General features: G+C 53.8%; 1 protein-coding gene across 1 annotated transcript in view; it reads left to right on the top strand.

Moving 5' to 3' along the window:
• The first annotated feature begins 1117 nt into the window (after positions 1–1117).
• The window catches only part of Lrrn2 (leucine rich repeat neuronal 2), a 49969-nt gene continuing 38183 nt past the window's right edge, over positions 1118–12903 (top strand). Inside the window, exon 1 of the mRNA XM_036202541.1 lies at positions 1118–1516. The gene's annotated coding sequence lies outside the window, so the exon portion shown is untranslated. The remainder of the gene's footprint in view (positions 1517–12903) is intronic.

Genomic DNA, 12903 nt, shown 5'->3' with positions numbered 1-12903 from the left:
TATACCTCACAGCAGGGGCGGCAGGGGGAGGCCTGGGGAGTGGTTCAGCGGAAATTTGGTTCGCGCTTATTGGATGGATGAAGGGGCCAACTCCTCCATCTATACAGAACTTCCAGTCCACTTTGCAAGCATGGCTGTCACTGCTGGTTGTACCCTTAGAAAAGACAGGACCCAGAAGCTCCGTGTCTAGCCTGGAGCACTGAGCTGAAGCCCTATGTGAAGAATGGCAGGCAGCCTAAGGAGGCCCTGACTTGCAGAAGTACCCATACCTTGGGCTCCATCTTCTCTCTTATTGATTTTCCAGGCTCTGGTTGGGCGTGGCCTGCTATGAAGCTGAGCTCTGGGGTCCATTCTGAGTGGCCCCCACCGAAGGCCTCTCAAAGACTTGGGCCTGAAGCCTTCACTGCAGCAAGAACTTGACTCTTCTAAGCCCTGATGTGTGGTAATGACCCAAATTTTCTAAGCCACCAAGCAGTAGCCCAGCACCCTTTTCTGCATGCATGGGGTCTTGCTCCTCTCCCTCATTTCATGGCTTCAGCATGGCCAGCCTACAGGTGGAGAACACTGCAGCCAAGTCCCTGTGTGGTCCTGCCAGTCCCTTCCTCAACCCCACCCAGACTAACGCCCTTTACGGAGTGTCAGGAGGCTAGAGCGGCCGGTTCTGGAGGCCGCGCTGGGAAGGCTACTCCTCCCTTTAGCAGGAGAGCCACCAGTGCCCGTGGACAAACTCACCCACCGCTACTGTCCTTACCTACCGAAAACGTGGGGGGGGGGGGAGCACCATGCAAAGCTGTGGCTGCGGCCACAGTTTTGCCTGTGAGCCCCACCTGTCTGTCCTACAACTGAATTCCCCATCTGTCCTTCTGGCTTTCGCAAGAGGGTCGGAGGGAGCATCAGCAATGCTATCCCCTTCTGCCCTGATCCCCGAGCGCTATTCCCTTCTCCTTCTCTCCCGCTAGCAGGAGGTCTTGCTGCAGAAGAACCGCTCAAACTACAGCACCGTGCCCCACCCAAGCCCTTCCTCTGGGGTGTGAGCATTTGAGGCAGAAGGGGCTTCTGGCCACTCAGGAGTTAAAACGGCAGCAGGACTGGAGGGGGTTGGCGTGGCAAAGCAGACAGGGAGGAGGCGACCAGAGTGGGCTGGGGAGGTTGGGAGCGCGGCGGAGCAGCTAGTGAGGAGGACGAGCGCGAGCAGCCGGGAGGGAGGAGGCGCGGCGGGGGCGCCGGGCGCCGCGGGCCTGCTCTGTGCTCCGCAGACGCGCGGCGCTCCGGGAGCGCCGGCCCTGGCCGCCAGCCTCCGGCCCCGGCGCGCAGGATTGGGGACACGGCCATTCATTCCCCTGACGTCCTCGCAGGCTGGCCATCGCGACCACTCCCAGGACAAGTGCAGGTTGGGGAAGGCGCCCTGCGAGCTTCCCCCACCGGGCCTGGGTGGCGGCGCGCCGCGGAGACAGCGGAGCAACGTCCCCAGCCGGGAGACGGGCGGCAGACCAGAGGACCGCTCCCCGCGCGCGCGGTGAGTGTGTGGCTCCCGGGCGGCCGGGGTCGTGGTCGCCGAGGCCGCCGGCGTGGCAGCGAGTCGGGGTCGCCGCGATCCAGTCCCCGCAGCTCGGACTCTGCTGACCGGGTGGGGGAGGGGAGCGCGGCCGCGCGACCGCCGCGGTCGCCGAGATGCCTGCAGGAGAGCTGGCGGTGACTTGGGGAGAAGGCCGGGAGGGGCGAGGGAAGGAGAGCTGGAGGATGCAAAGGAGGTGGTGGCCTCTACGCCGGCTGGACCCGAGCGGCGGGGGAGGGGGGTCGGGGCCGGAACCTACCGGGAGAAGCCCCCAACCCCTCAAACTGTTGCTGGGTAGCGGGGAGCCCTGGAGACGTGGAGGAGCCAAAGAGGTGGCCGGGCTTAGAGAGGGCGTGACAGAGGCGGACTCACAGGGTGGAAGCGCACCGGAGCCTAGGGGACTTTCCCTTCCTGGGAGCTCGGGTGGTGGCCGTGCGGGAAAAGACAGGATGGCCTTGGTTGGGTCCTGTTCGAAGTGTCTGGCCCCGAGAGCCAGGCTCCTCCCGGGTGGGACACCGGGGTCTGACTGCAGTCTAGGATGGGACATTTGGGCGCTGGGGGGGCCGGCCCGGCTTAGCCCCGGCGCTGTGCTGTTTGAAGCAGCTCCCAGGCCACCGCATCACGGCAGGCTGGGCTGGCCAGCCACAGGTGGGCCGTCTGTCCTGCTGGCATGACCGGGCTGTGCGGGCGCAGGCTGCCCGGCCAGCCAAGAGCCGCCAGCGGCGGGGTGAGGCAGCTGAACCGAGATGCCGAAGAGGTGGGATGAACTGGACCTCCAGGGGGTGGGCCCTCGTGGGGTGTTACAATGCTCCCGGCTGCCCCTGCCCTTCCTCCCCCACCAAATGAACAGGAAGAAAAATGTCAGCTGGGCTTTGTGCTCTGTTCCTCAGGCTGCCGCAGCTCCCATCTGTTGAAGCCAGCGCAGCTTCTAATTGGGCGACTGGCAGGGCTTGGAGGGGGTGGGCTGGGCACAGCGCTGGTTGCCGCTGGTTGCCAGAGAGGGACTGGCAGGCCCTCCGCTTGAAGACCCTAGGAGGTGGGGGGGGGGGCAGTGGAGAGAGATGCCAGGTCAGGACAGCAGGAGTGGCCTCTTGCCAGCTTCTTTACCATCGTCGAGGGGACCAAAAGCAAAGACCTACGTGTCCTTACTTATCCAGAAAGATGGCTGGCTCCATGCCCCCTGTCTCGACATCTCTCTGGCCAGTGTTCCCTTTCTGAGGGAGAAGGCCAGCAACCTCCTGTCAGTGGTCCACTGAACAGTCCTCCAAAAGAGCACAGATGGGCAGGGCTGAGTGCAGGACGCAAAGGCCCCCCTGGCCAATGGGTCTTCTTTTTTTTTTTTAACTTACCAGAAAAAGTCACATGTGGGTGACTTGACCCACTTTCCTGACCAGGAGATGTTGGGAAGAAGGGAAGAAAAGGAACACAGTTAGGGGTCTGTGCCTCTCAGGCCTTCTTCCTTTCCTGTTGCTGCCTCAGATGTTTCCTGATGCCTGTCTAGGGGTGCCTGGGGTCTGATGCCTGTCTAGGGGTGCCTGGGGTCTGGAGTAGAACGTTATTTGGAAAGGGTGCCATGAAGACTCGCTGGCATTTCAGGGATTTTGACACTCCCAGGGTCCAGGACCTAGAAGCCTCCCCAAACCCACCTCTGACAGAGCCTACCCTGAGGAACTCAGCAGGTACTCGGAGATCTAAGCCTCAAGCTAGGCCAGCAGGCTCCTTGCTCACTGCCTGTGCCTCCCCTTCCCTCCCATCCCTCCTTCATCCCTCTCTTCCTCAATCGCCTCTCCGTCTCCCTCTTCCCCTCCTGCTCCTCTCCAAGTTTACCTCCCTCCCTTCCTCCCGGGTCTCTGCCTCTCCCTTTGCCTTTCTATAAAATGCAGCTTAAACCACAAGCTGGGCACACAATGGCTCCCTCACATGGTGATAGTGGGAGCATACGTACAGTAGCCCCCGATGAATCCCCTTTGCAGCGAGTCCCAGGCTGGCGGGTCTGGCACCTGAATTTCCTTGTCCTGGTGTCCCCTATGCCCTGCCAGTCACTCATCTGCTCCTCCTACTCTCTGCTCCCATGTTTCTTTTATTCGAAGGAAAGGAGAAATCTTGTTGCTCTTTAAAAACTTATTCATCCAACAACTACTTATTGAACACCTACTATGTGCCTGACACAATTTTAAGAGTGGAGGATACAAGTAATAGGCAAACCGCCATGTGGCGGGCAGAGCTGAACTGTCATTTGAACCTGATAGTTGGTTAGTTCCCCGCCCACCCATTTCTTTCAAAGGTTTGGTGGAGGGAGAGGAGGAGGATAAATAATCCTCACAACAACACATTCACAGAGTGGCCCTTGATATCCCGGGCCCATTGCTTTCCATGGATGATGTACCACTGAAGTCATTCCAAACCTGAGAGGATGGAGCATCGTCTATCTGGGAGGCCAGGGCCATGTAGAAGGCCGTGGGGTGTACCAGGAGGGATGCAGTGATAGTTTTAGAAAGCAGCTGAGGACCGTTCCAGAAACCATGGTATTTGGTCCTCCTAACGGGCTGCATCATAGTCCGTGCTCTCTAGCTGAGGAGTCTGGGGCCTGAAGAGGATGGAGCACTGCCCTCGGTTTTTTTTTGTTTTTGTTTTTGTTTTTAACCACCACTGCAGTTCAGGTGGCTCTTCTGACGTTTATGACATCTGCTAAATTCTACAGTTGCCATGAAGCTCACATTTGCTCTAGCTTTTCAGGAGTGTGCCTCGTCTCTCTACTTAGAGTGCAGACTATATTTGCTGAATGGTTGCATGGAAAAAAAAAAAAAAAAAAAACCTCACATGATCCAGGAATGCTTGCTATAGGAGCAAGGCACTGCAGAGGACATGGGGAGGGCAGAGACTCCTTCAAACCCACAAGTGTGACGAGCTGCAGCCAGCAGCTGCTTTCCATAGGCCTCCACCTTCATCAAGGGTTAAGAGTGAGGAGGACATTGCCATGTTCATGTGAGGTTGGTGTTGGACCACCAGCCATGGCCAGCCTAGTGAGTCCATATTGCTCCTGTTCTCAGCCTCCTCAGGTAAGCCTTCCCGGTCACAAGGATGGAGACAGAAAAGGGGTAGGTAGCTTGAGCGTGGTGCGAGGACTGTAGGCCAGGACGAGGTCAGTGGTCAAGGCTGGATGGGACAGGCAATGGGGTCACAAACAGGAAGAAGACAATGGTAGAGGATAAGTTCAAAAAACAAAAACAAAAAACACCAGGGCATGGAAAAATAGCCACAGCAAGAGAGGTCCTGCTGCGGGAATGTGTGACTGGCCCCTAAGAGAGGCCAAACCAAAGAGGTGCCTTTGTCCTAGATTACCTGAGTGGCGTGGGCGTCTCTAAGCTATAATGCACAGGCTGAAATTATGTGGCATTTGTCTAGTTCAGGCTTTTCTTGCTCAGTCAACTCATCTTCCCTAAAGTACCTACTCTGTGCAGAAACACAGATGAATCAGCTATCGTCTCTGCCATCCAGGAGCTCACGTTAAGGGTATAGAGTGGGTGGAGCCACCCACCCAAGTTCTACCCAGGCTGTACCACTTGTTGCTGGGAGATACTGGGAAAGTCATATGACCTCTCTGTGCCTCAGTTTCCTCATCTAGAACTGGTTTGATCATGGTACCTACTTCATAAGAGGAGGGAACACAGGCCCAGGAGCCCAGAGCAGTGTCAAAGATAGGAAGTGCCACACAAGTTGTTACTTTTATCAAGAAGGCAGTGCTTTGGTTCCCAGCTGGGTACAGGAGGCTACTCACCTCTGCAGACTAGAAAAGACTTGCTAAATTTGGGACAAGGCCTGTAAAGGGGCCAGCTCGCAGAGGTGGGGGGCCTTGGGACAGGGGTGCTGAGGCTATCTGGGGCACGGGAATTGTATATGAAAAGGCACTGGGGTGTGTATGTGGTGTCCTTCATGAATATCACTAGTACCACTTAGTGGCCCTCTTCAGCCGTTTTGTTCCTGGTGCCCGGAGCTGGACTTCCAATGGGACTGGCTAGCTGCCCAGAACAGCCCCACACCCCTTGGTCTAAAAGAGTGGGCTGCCAAGCAGGGGGTCTGGTGCAGACCTGCTGGGTTTGTTTGTATGACCTTGGCCTCCCACACATTTCTAAGTCATCCGTGCCCACATTCTGCTGTAGCCAAGGCCTTGAACTCTGGCTTCTGGTGCTTCCTGGGGACCTGGGAGATTGGGCCTAGGCCTTGGAAAGCTGCTATAGGAGATGAGTTTAACCAGGATCTGCTTTAGAATTCAGTTTGTCTCTGTGTGTTTCTCCCACCCACATCTTCCCTGCTGTTCAGCGTTTGATGCACTTGAAGCAAGTTCCAACATGAAGAGCAGGCACAGAGTTCCTGGGGCAAAAATGGTTTCTCAGCTCCCACCTCTCTAATGTAATGACACACACCACAGGACCCAGCATTTACCAAGCACTCGTGGGCCAGGATGGTGCAAAGTTGGGTTGTCCGACTAGACCCTAAATCCCCCTACCACCCGGGTGTTACTCTTACCCCTAATTTAAACAGGGAACAACTGGGGCTCAGACTTACTCAAGGAGACAAAATGAGGGAGGGATTTAGCCCTTCTCTGACTTCAGAGTTCCAGCCCCTTCAGCACCCCCAGGATCCAGCAGTTATTGCCCCAGGGGTACCCTGGAGTCATGTCGCCTACTCTCCCAGCTAGCTTCTTCCTACTGGAACAAGTTCCCCAAGCCTGCCCTGTCCAAGCCAGTGATTCCTTTCCCTGACCCCTTATTCCTGCTCCAACAGGTCGTGATATCCAATGCCATGAACCTGTTTTCGTTGTTTGTGGTTTTTGGCTGTGCTAGGGATCAAACCTAGGATCTTTTACATGCAAAACAAGCATTCTACCAATGAGCCCGTCTGACACTGTTTCTTTCTGCCTCAGCCAGAGCCTCCAGGGCCCATGACTCAGGGCCCGTGGACAGGAAAGGGCCCAACCAAAGCATGGCTCCCTGGGGGTGGGGAGAATGGGGTACACCCAGTGAAGGTGAAAGGGGACAGGCAGGCTATTCAGGACCGTCAGCAGGCTGCTGTTAACACAGCAGGTTCATGTGTCCTGGGAAGAGCTGCTGCCGCTGGTTCTGTTTACAAGCATCTCTTGAGGCAGCTCCTTCAGAGAAAACATGTGGTAGAAGAGGCCATGATTGTGAAGCAGCCAGCTTGGGTCCCCCAGGAGAAGTGGGTCTGTCTTATCTAATCCTTCCCGAAAGAAGGAAGTGGAGCGGGTGACAACAGGAAAAGAGTTAGGTCCGTAAAGCGCTACACCTGAGCATGCAGAGTTAGGGGAGAACACGTCTAGCTTGGGAGCAAAGGTTGGGGTGTCCTGAAGCTGCAGCAGCGATAAAGCTGTGCGGGAGAAAGGGGAAAGGAGAGAGGTTGATACTTGGACCTGATGCTCAGATTGGTCCAGCCAAGGAGGTAGGCTGGACTCCGCCATCCAGGGGATCTGTGGAGTGGCTCCACCCTCAGCCCATCTCTGCACGGCCATGCTCTGCCATTGCGTGCAGGGTGGGTGGTGCGCCTCTTCATTAGCCAGTGTTTCTCGAGCCTCTATGCCTGCCCTGGAGGTACCAGCAGTTATAGCTATAGAAAGGAGCTAACAGTCACCAGGGACTGGGGGTGGGCGAATGAGTGGCTGTTAATAGGCACAGGGTTCTTGGCGGTGGGGGGGGGATCATGAAAACATTCTAGAATTCAGGTTGGCTACATAGCTTTGTGAATCTACAAAAGATTGTGTACTGTGACAGGATGGATTCGATGATGTGGTGAACTAGTCCCCAGTTTTAAAAAGCAGCCCATGTCCTTATTTCGTGGCCATAATAGCTTCTTGTCCCCTGGAGGATATCACCTCTGTTGGTCTGGTGTCCTGTTGGGTCTCCCCTCCTCCTTCATCATGGTGTTTGCTTTTTTTTTTTTCCACATTATTTTCAACTTATTTTACCTTTCCCCCAAGAGTAGATGTTTTCTTTTAACATTTTGTAGTTCTTGATCAATGGTTTGCATTTATGAGCGAGGTCTTGAAAGGCTGATTAAAAGTTCCACCTGCCCACGCAGAGCTGCGAGCTGGCGGGTGTCACCAGGAGAGGGCACAGCACCTGTGCTCCCAGTGTCCCCAGCATTCCTAGGGCTGCTCGAGAAAGGGGGGCAAGGGCCTCTTGGTGTTGCCTGCCAGCTTTTAGCAATGCTCCAGCCTTCAGCTTCCCTCTGTCTGTAGTTCTATTTGTGCTCGTGTTCCCAAGTACTCCCTTCTTGGTCAGCCTATCTGGGAAACAGTGCTCTCTGGGTGCTTTGGGGGCAAGTCACAGGGTGAGGTGCAGTTAGGAGGTGACCGAGGGTGTCACCATTCTACACCGTACCTTCGGGACCACCGTGGAGTTCCGAGCCTCTGTGCGGCTCTGTGGCAGGAAGGAGTCTGCCGGTTCCTCCTCTCTGCCCTCCCCACAGCCTCTGAGAGGCCTTTTGTTCTCTGCCAAGTCAATGTACTCTCTTCAATTTCCATAATGGGATGGATGCTGCTTATTAGCTTTGCTCTCTTCTCTCTGCCCCTCCTTTACTTTCATTTCAGTGTGGCTTAGGAGGTAGCAGACAGACTCTTAGATGTGTTCAGCCTGCCATGCTTAAGCAGAATGACACCCCCCCCCCCCAAGCTACTGCTGCAGCAGACTGGCATGTCAGCTTTAGGATGAAGTGGTGTGATTTGGCATGATGCAGTCTATCTTGCTGGTCTGCAAAGACTGGTACTGGGAAGGGCACTGGGCAGCTGGGAGTTAGGTGTACCCTTGTAGCCATTCATTATATTTCCAAGCCAACTTTATTGCATTTTTTTTGGGGGGGGATGAGGGGTCCTCTCTAATCCATAGACTCATGAAGGGCTAGGCTGTATCCCTTGAGAATGTCAAGGGTCTACTGTACTTGCGTCGCCATGGAAACTAGTTCCCCAGTGGTAATCATGTTTGCAGCATCTGCAATGATGCGATGCACACAGACTGGAGCAGAGCGGTCCCCAGAGAGAAAACCACCCTCCTTTTAACCACTGGTCACATCCTTCACAGTGTCTCCAGGGTTTCTTAGCCTGAGTGTCTTGCCTGGGGCTTGCCCTGGAGCGTGTCACTCAGAGGTAAAGGAGGGAGATGAGGAGCCTATTGGCCTGGTAAGGTCTAGAATTACTCAAGGCTACCTGGAACTTCTTTGAAACCCACTTCCTAGGACTTCTGCTTCATGGTCACATTGTTTGGAGGGTGGTTGGTACAGATCTCTTAGACTGTGTGTGGGTGTTGGATAGTTCAAAAGTCATTTCTGTTTGGTTTTGAAATGCATCATAGGTTGTTTTTTTTTTTTTCTTCTCCAAGCATACTTACTATGCAAATGAGTTAATATGTGCGAAGTGCTTAGAACAGCCCGGCTCATGGTAAGTGCTTTATAAGTGTTTGCTATTATTATTATTACTAAAATTGTATTTAGCTTGGGTCTGTATGAAAACAAATCTGCATTCCCTGCCTCTTTGCAACTCTCTTAACAAAGAAAATGGACGCCACAGAGACCGAGAGTCTGAGAAACTGTGGCTCTTGGAATTTCTTTATATAATAGGGGAGAAGACACCACGTCTGGGTTGTCTTGGATGGAACACTTTACCAGGAGCTAATGCTGCTGCCTGCAAAGGCGTCTGTGGCCTCTTCCCAGGACATCCTCCCAGCCACCTTCTCTGTGCCAGGGAGGACAGGGGCCTCTGCTTCTCCTCTCCAGCTTCCTGCCCTGCTCGCTGCTCCGCCCTGCTCCTCTTTCTCTCATCCATAAATGTGTCCCATCTCTCCCTGCCTTCTCTATTACCATCACTCACTTCCTCACCCCTGGGCCACACACTCTTAGAGGCAGATCTTGTCCATTTTTACAGTCAGAACACCAGCATGGGGCTGGGGCCTGGCAGGTAGTAGATATTTAAAATTTTGGGGGTTCTTTTTGCAGGGGAGGTGATGAATATCACCCTCTTTCTCTAGTACCTGGCCAGTGTCTTTTCCTGTTTTCCTCTTCTCTTCCTTATACACACTCGTGCACACGCGTGTGTACACACACACACACACACACACACACCCTCTACCTTCCTCCAGGAGCCTCTTCGGCTGCTCCTCCTCTGCCTGGCTGGGTTGGGGAGGAGATGGTGTTTCCCACTGTTAGGAAAGCCCTTCTGACCCAGCTGCAGAGACGGGCTGGAATTAGTTCCACAGCTCAGTGTGTCAGCTCTGATACCTCCACACGAGGAGGAGGCTTGTTCGGTGCAATTTCCATCTCATTTGTCTCTTCATTTGTAGCTGAAATTGGCCAATTTCATCTGGAGTGTGCCTGGACTCTCTAGCAACCCACGGCCGACAGAGGAACAACTTCAGTCGCTGTCTGGAGCGGGACTGGCGGGAGCCCAGGGACTCCCCAGCTGCTAAGGTTCTAAGAGTGACATCCTCCATGTGCTCTCCACACCTGAGCTGGGGGGGCAGGAAACTGAAAGGGCAGGGATCTAGGGTTAGGCCTGACTTCTCTCTGTGTCTCAGGAGAGGCCAAAGCACACAGGATGGGAGAGAGGTGTGGTGTGCCCCGTGGAGCGTTATGTCATTATGGACTGACATAATGCTGAGTGAAGAATTCATACTCCATTCAGGTGGAAGTTAGAATCAGGTAAGATGAATCCATGCTGCTGGGCTCCAAGTGGCAGCCCCTCCCCTCATGTTATGGGGTGTAAAGGAACAAGAATGGATCTGTGTGTTCTAGGTCTTGATCTGGGAGAGATAACCTGGGGACACTGAGCATCTCACACTCAAGTTAATCAAGCTGCGCACTGAAATCTGCCCGTTCTTTACGAATTCTACCTCAATAAAACAGGGGGGGGCGTTCCCCCAGTGTTTTTCAAACTTTATTATACTTACAGATCTCATGGGAGCCTATTTGAAATACAGGTTTCTGATCCCTCAGTCTGAACTGCAGATGTATTATTAATTTTTTCATTGTGTATTCATTGTACAGGGACTCTGCATTTTTAATGCTCACCACCCTTAAGGATATTTTGATGCAGGTAGTACGCAGGGTTGATAAGATCACAGAGAAGCTTGGACAGCTATCTAGACAAAGGGTCTTAACGGTTCAAGTGCTATTTAGCCACACAGGTGTCTAGAAGGCAAAGGGCTCCAGATGCCCTGGCAGAGGTTGGCCAGGCTGTGGCATAAATGAAGGGCTGTCAGAACTGCGGATGGCACATTTGAGTCAACTTGGTTCAGGACAGGAAGTGAAGACAAGGGGAGAAGAGTCCTCCAAGCCAGGAGCATTCTCCAGCACTCCTGGGCCCGGCGCCTCCCCATAGCTCGACAACCTCATCAAGTGGCCGACTGCCCAGGGGGTGTGGTGCTGGAGAAAGCTGGTCCCCAGCAGAGGGATGGCCGAAGATGGCAGGCTCTGCAGAGTGGGTTTCATTAGTCTGGCATTCTTCAGCATGTACCTGCTGTTCAGCAGGGAGAGGAAACGAGATCCCAAAGACGTGAGACTGGAGATGTGCCCCTGGGGAGGGTAGAGACAATGAGGCATTTCAATAGACAGATGCCAGGGTAGGCTGGGTGTCTGAAAACATGTGCCAACGATGTCTTCTGAGATGCCCTTGACTTGAAGATCTAAGAGGGCTTTGACAAGAGGGAACAGATCCATCCACAGGACACGAGGCAGATTTCCTTTATATATCGTATCCATAAAGATTTCCTTTACGTACGTGCCAACCCTTTACAAGACCATCACCACTGAGCAAAGCTTAGGCTTGGTTTACAGATGATGACACTGAGACAGGTTCACAAACCTGTCCAAAGCCACAGACACACACAGCGGGAACTGGCCTGAAGTCCATAGGGCTCAGGACCAGAACCTGTCCACTGTCCTCGCCATCCTTCTCAGTCTGTGATGGGACATTTAAGGATCTACAAACTTCTCTCACCTTCCTGTAGTTTATTTCCCCAAGTACTTGATGTGAGGTGGGTGCTGAGCACTATTCTCTGGAGGAAAGTTGATCTAGAGTCAAAGGATGACCAACCCAGGCTGAACAGTTGGGCAGTAGCTGGGACCTGGAACTTAAAATAGAAGTTGAATTCTTCCAAGTCTGTGGCAATCCTTTATCACTAGGGATGGATGGCCCTTCTAAAGATATAGCTTATTTTACAATGACCAGAAACTGACTTTCTGGGCCTTTCTGTTCTCAGGATGACTCAGGAGACTGGGCTAAGGAGATGACCTCAATGGAGAAGTAGAGGCCCAAAGAGCTTTGGTGAGCCTCATGGTTACATAGAATTACACAGGACCCCAAACCAGAGGTGAAGCATGGATCCACATTTTCTTACAGCGTTACTTCCACAGCCTTTGAGATGTCCCTTCAGTCTTGTGTTTTCTGCCCCAGGTGCCCTTCTGTGTCCTTCATTCAAAACACAGATGCCAAAGGGACAGTGGAGGCGCCAACTAGCACTGATTGAGGAGACGGGGTGACAGTGCCCAGGCCTCAGCTCATTGACGTGGGGGTGTGTCAGCAGGAGCACAGGCAAGGGTGGAGGATGTCATCTGGACCCTAGCCACAATACCTCTCACTACTACTTAACCTGGCTGGCAGGGAGCCCGCCTACAACATGGGAGGCATACTGAGAAGCAGCTGGTTCTGGGATACCCTGCAGTAGCTGCATTCATTCAGTGTGCAATGTCTCCAAACAAGGGCAGCTACCACTGGCTCTGCAGGCTGCTTAGGCATGCACGTGGCTATTATTCACTTGCTCCTTCGCAGCAAACATTTTGAGCCAAATCTGGTTTCTCCCGGCTTTACACTGGGAACTGCATCCAGCCTTCTCCAACTCAGTGCTAATTAGACCAGCAATCAGGGGCTCTCCAGTCAACACAGCACACTTCGGCACAGGTGGACACTCTGCTTGCCGTATCTTGCAAGCTGTTCATTGTGTCTGTTTGTGTTGTCCATTCTTTGAGCCCTGCCTTCTATCAACCTCCTCATGGAAAGGCAGGACACAGCCCCCACAGGCTAACATTCATCTTCCCAGCCTGACCCTTGGGAAGGCTATTAAGCTGCTGTTGCCAGCTGATCTAGGAGGAGAAAGAAAAAAAATGAAACAGTGCTCAGGGAAGCAGCAGAGGGCAGAGGGACTCCGAGTCGGAGCCATCTATAAGTCAGGCCAAGGAGAAACGATGGAAGCCTTCAAGGTAGAGAAAGCCCCTGGACAGCAAGGCCAGGGGGAATGGGCTGTCCACTGGAAGAGGCCAGGCTCTGCAGGAGGGTAAGGTTACTGCTG

This window comes from Onychomys torridus, chromosome 11 (assembly GCF_903995425.1).
Source record: "Onychomys torridus chromosome 11, mOncTor1.1, whole genome shotgun sequence".
NCBI lineage: Eukaryota > Metazoa > Chordata > Mammalia > Rodentia > Cricetidae > Onychomys > Onychomys torridus.
Note: the sequence above shows the minus strand (reverse complement) of the source record. Positions and strands in the feature narration are given on the sequence as shown.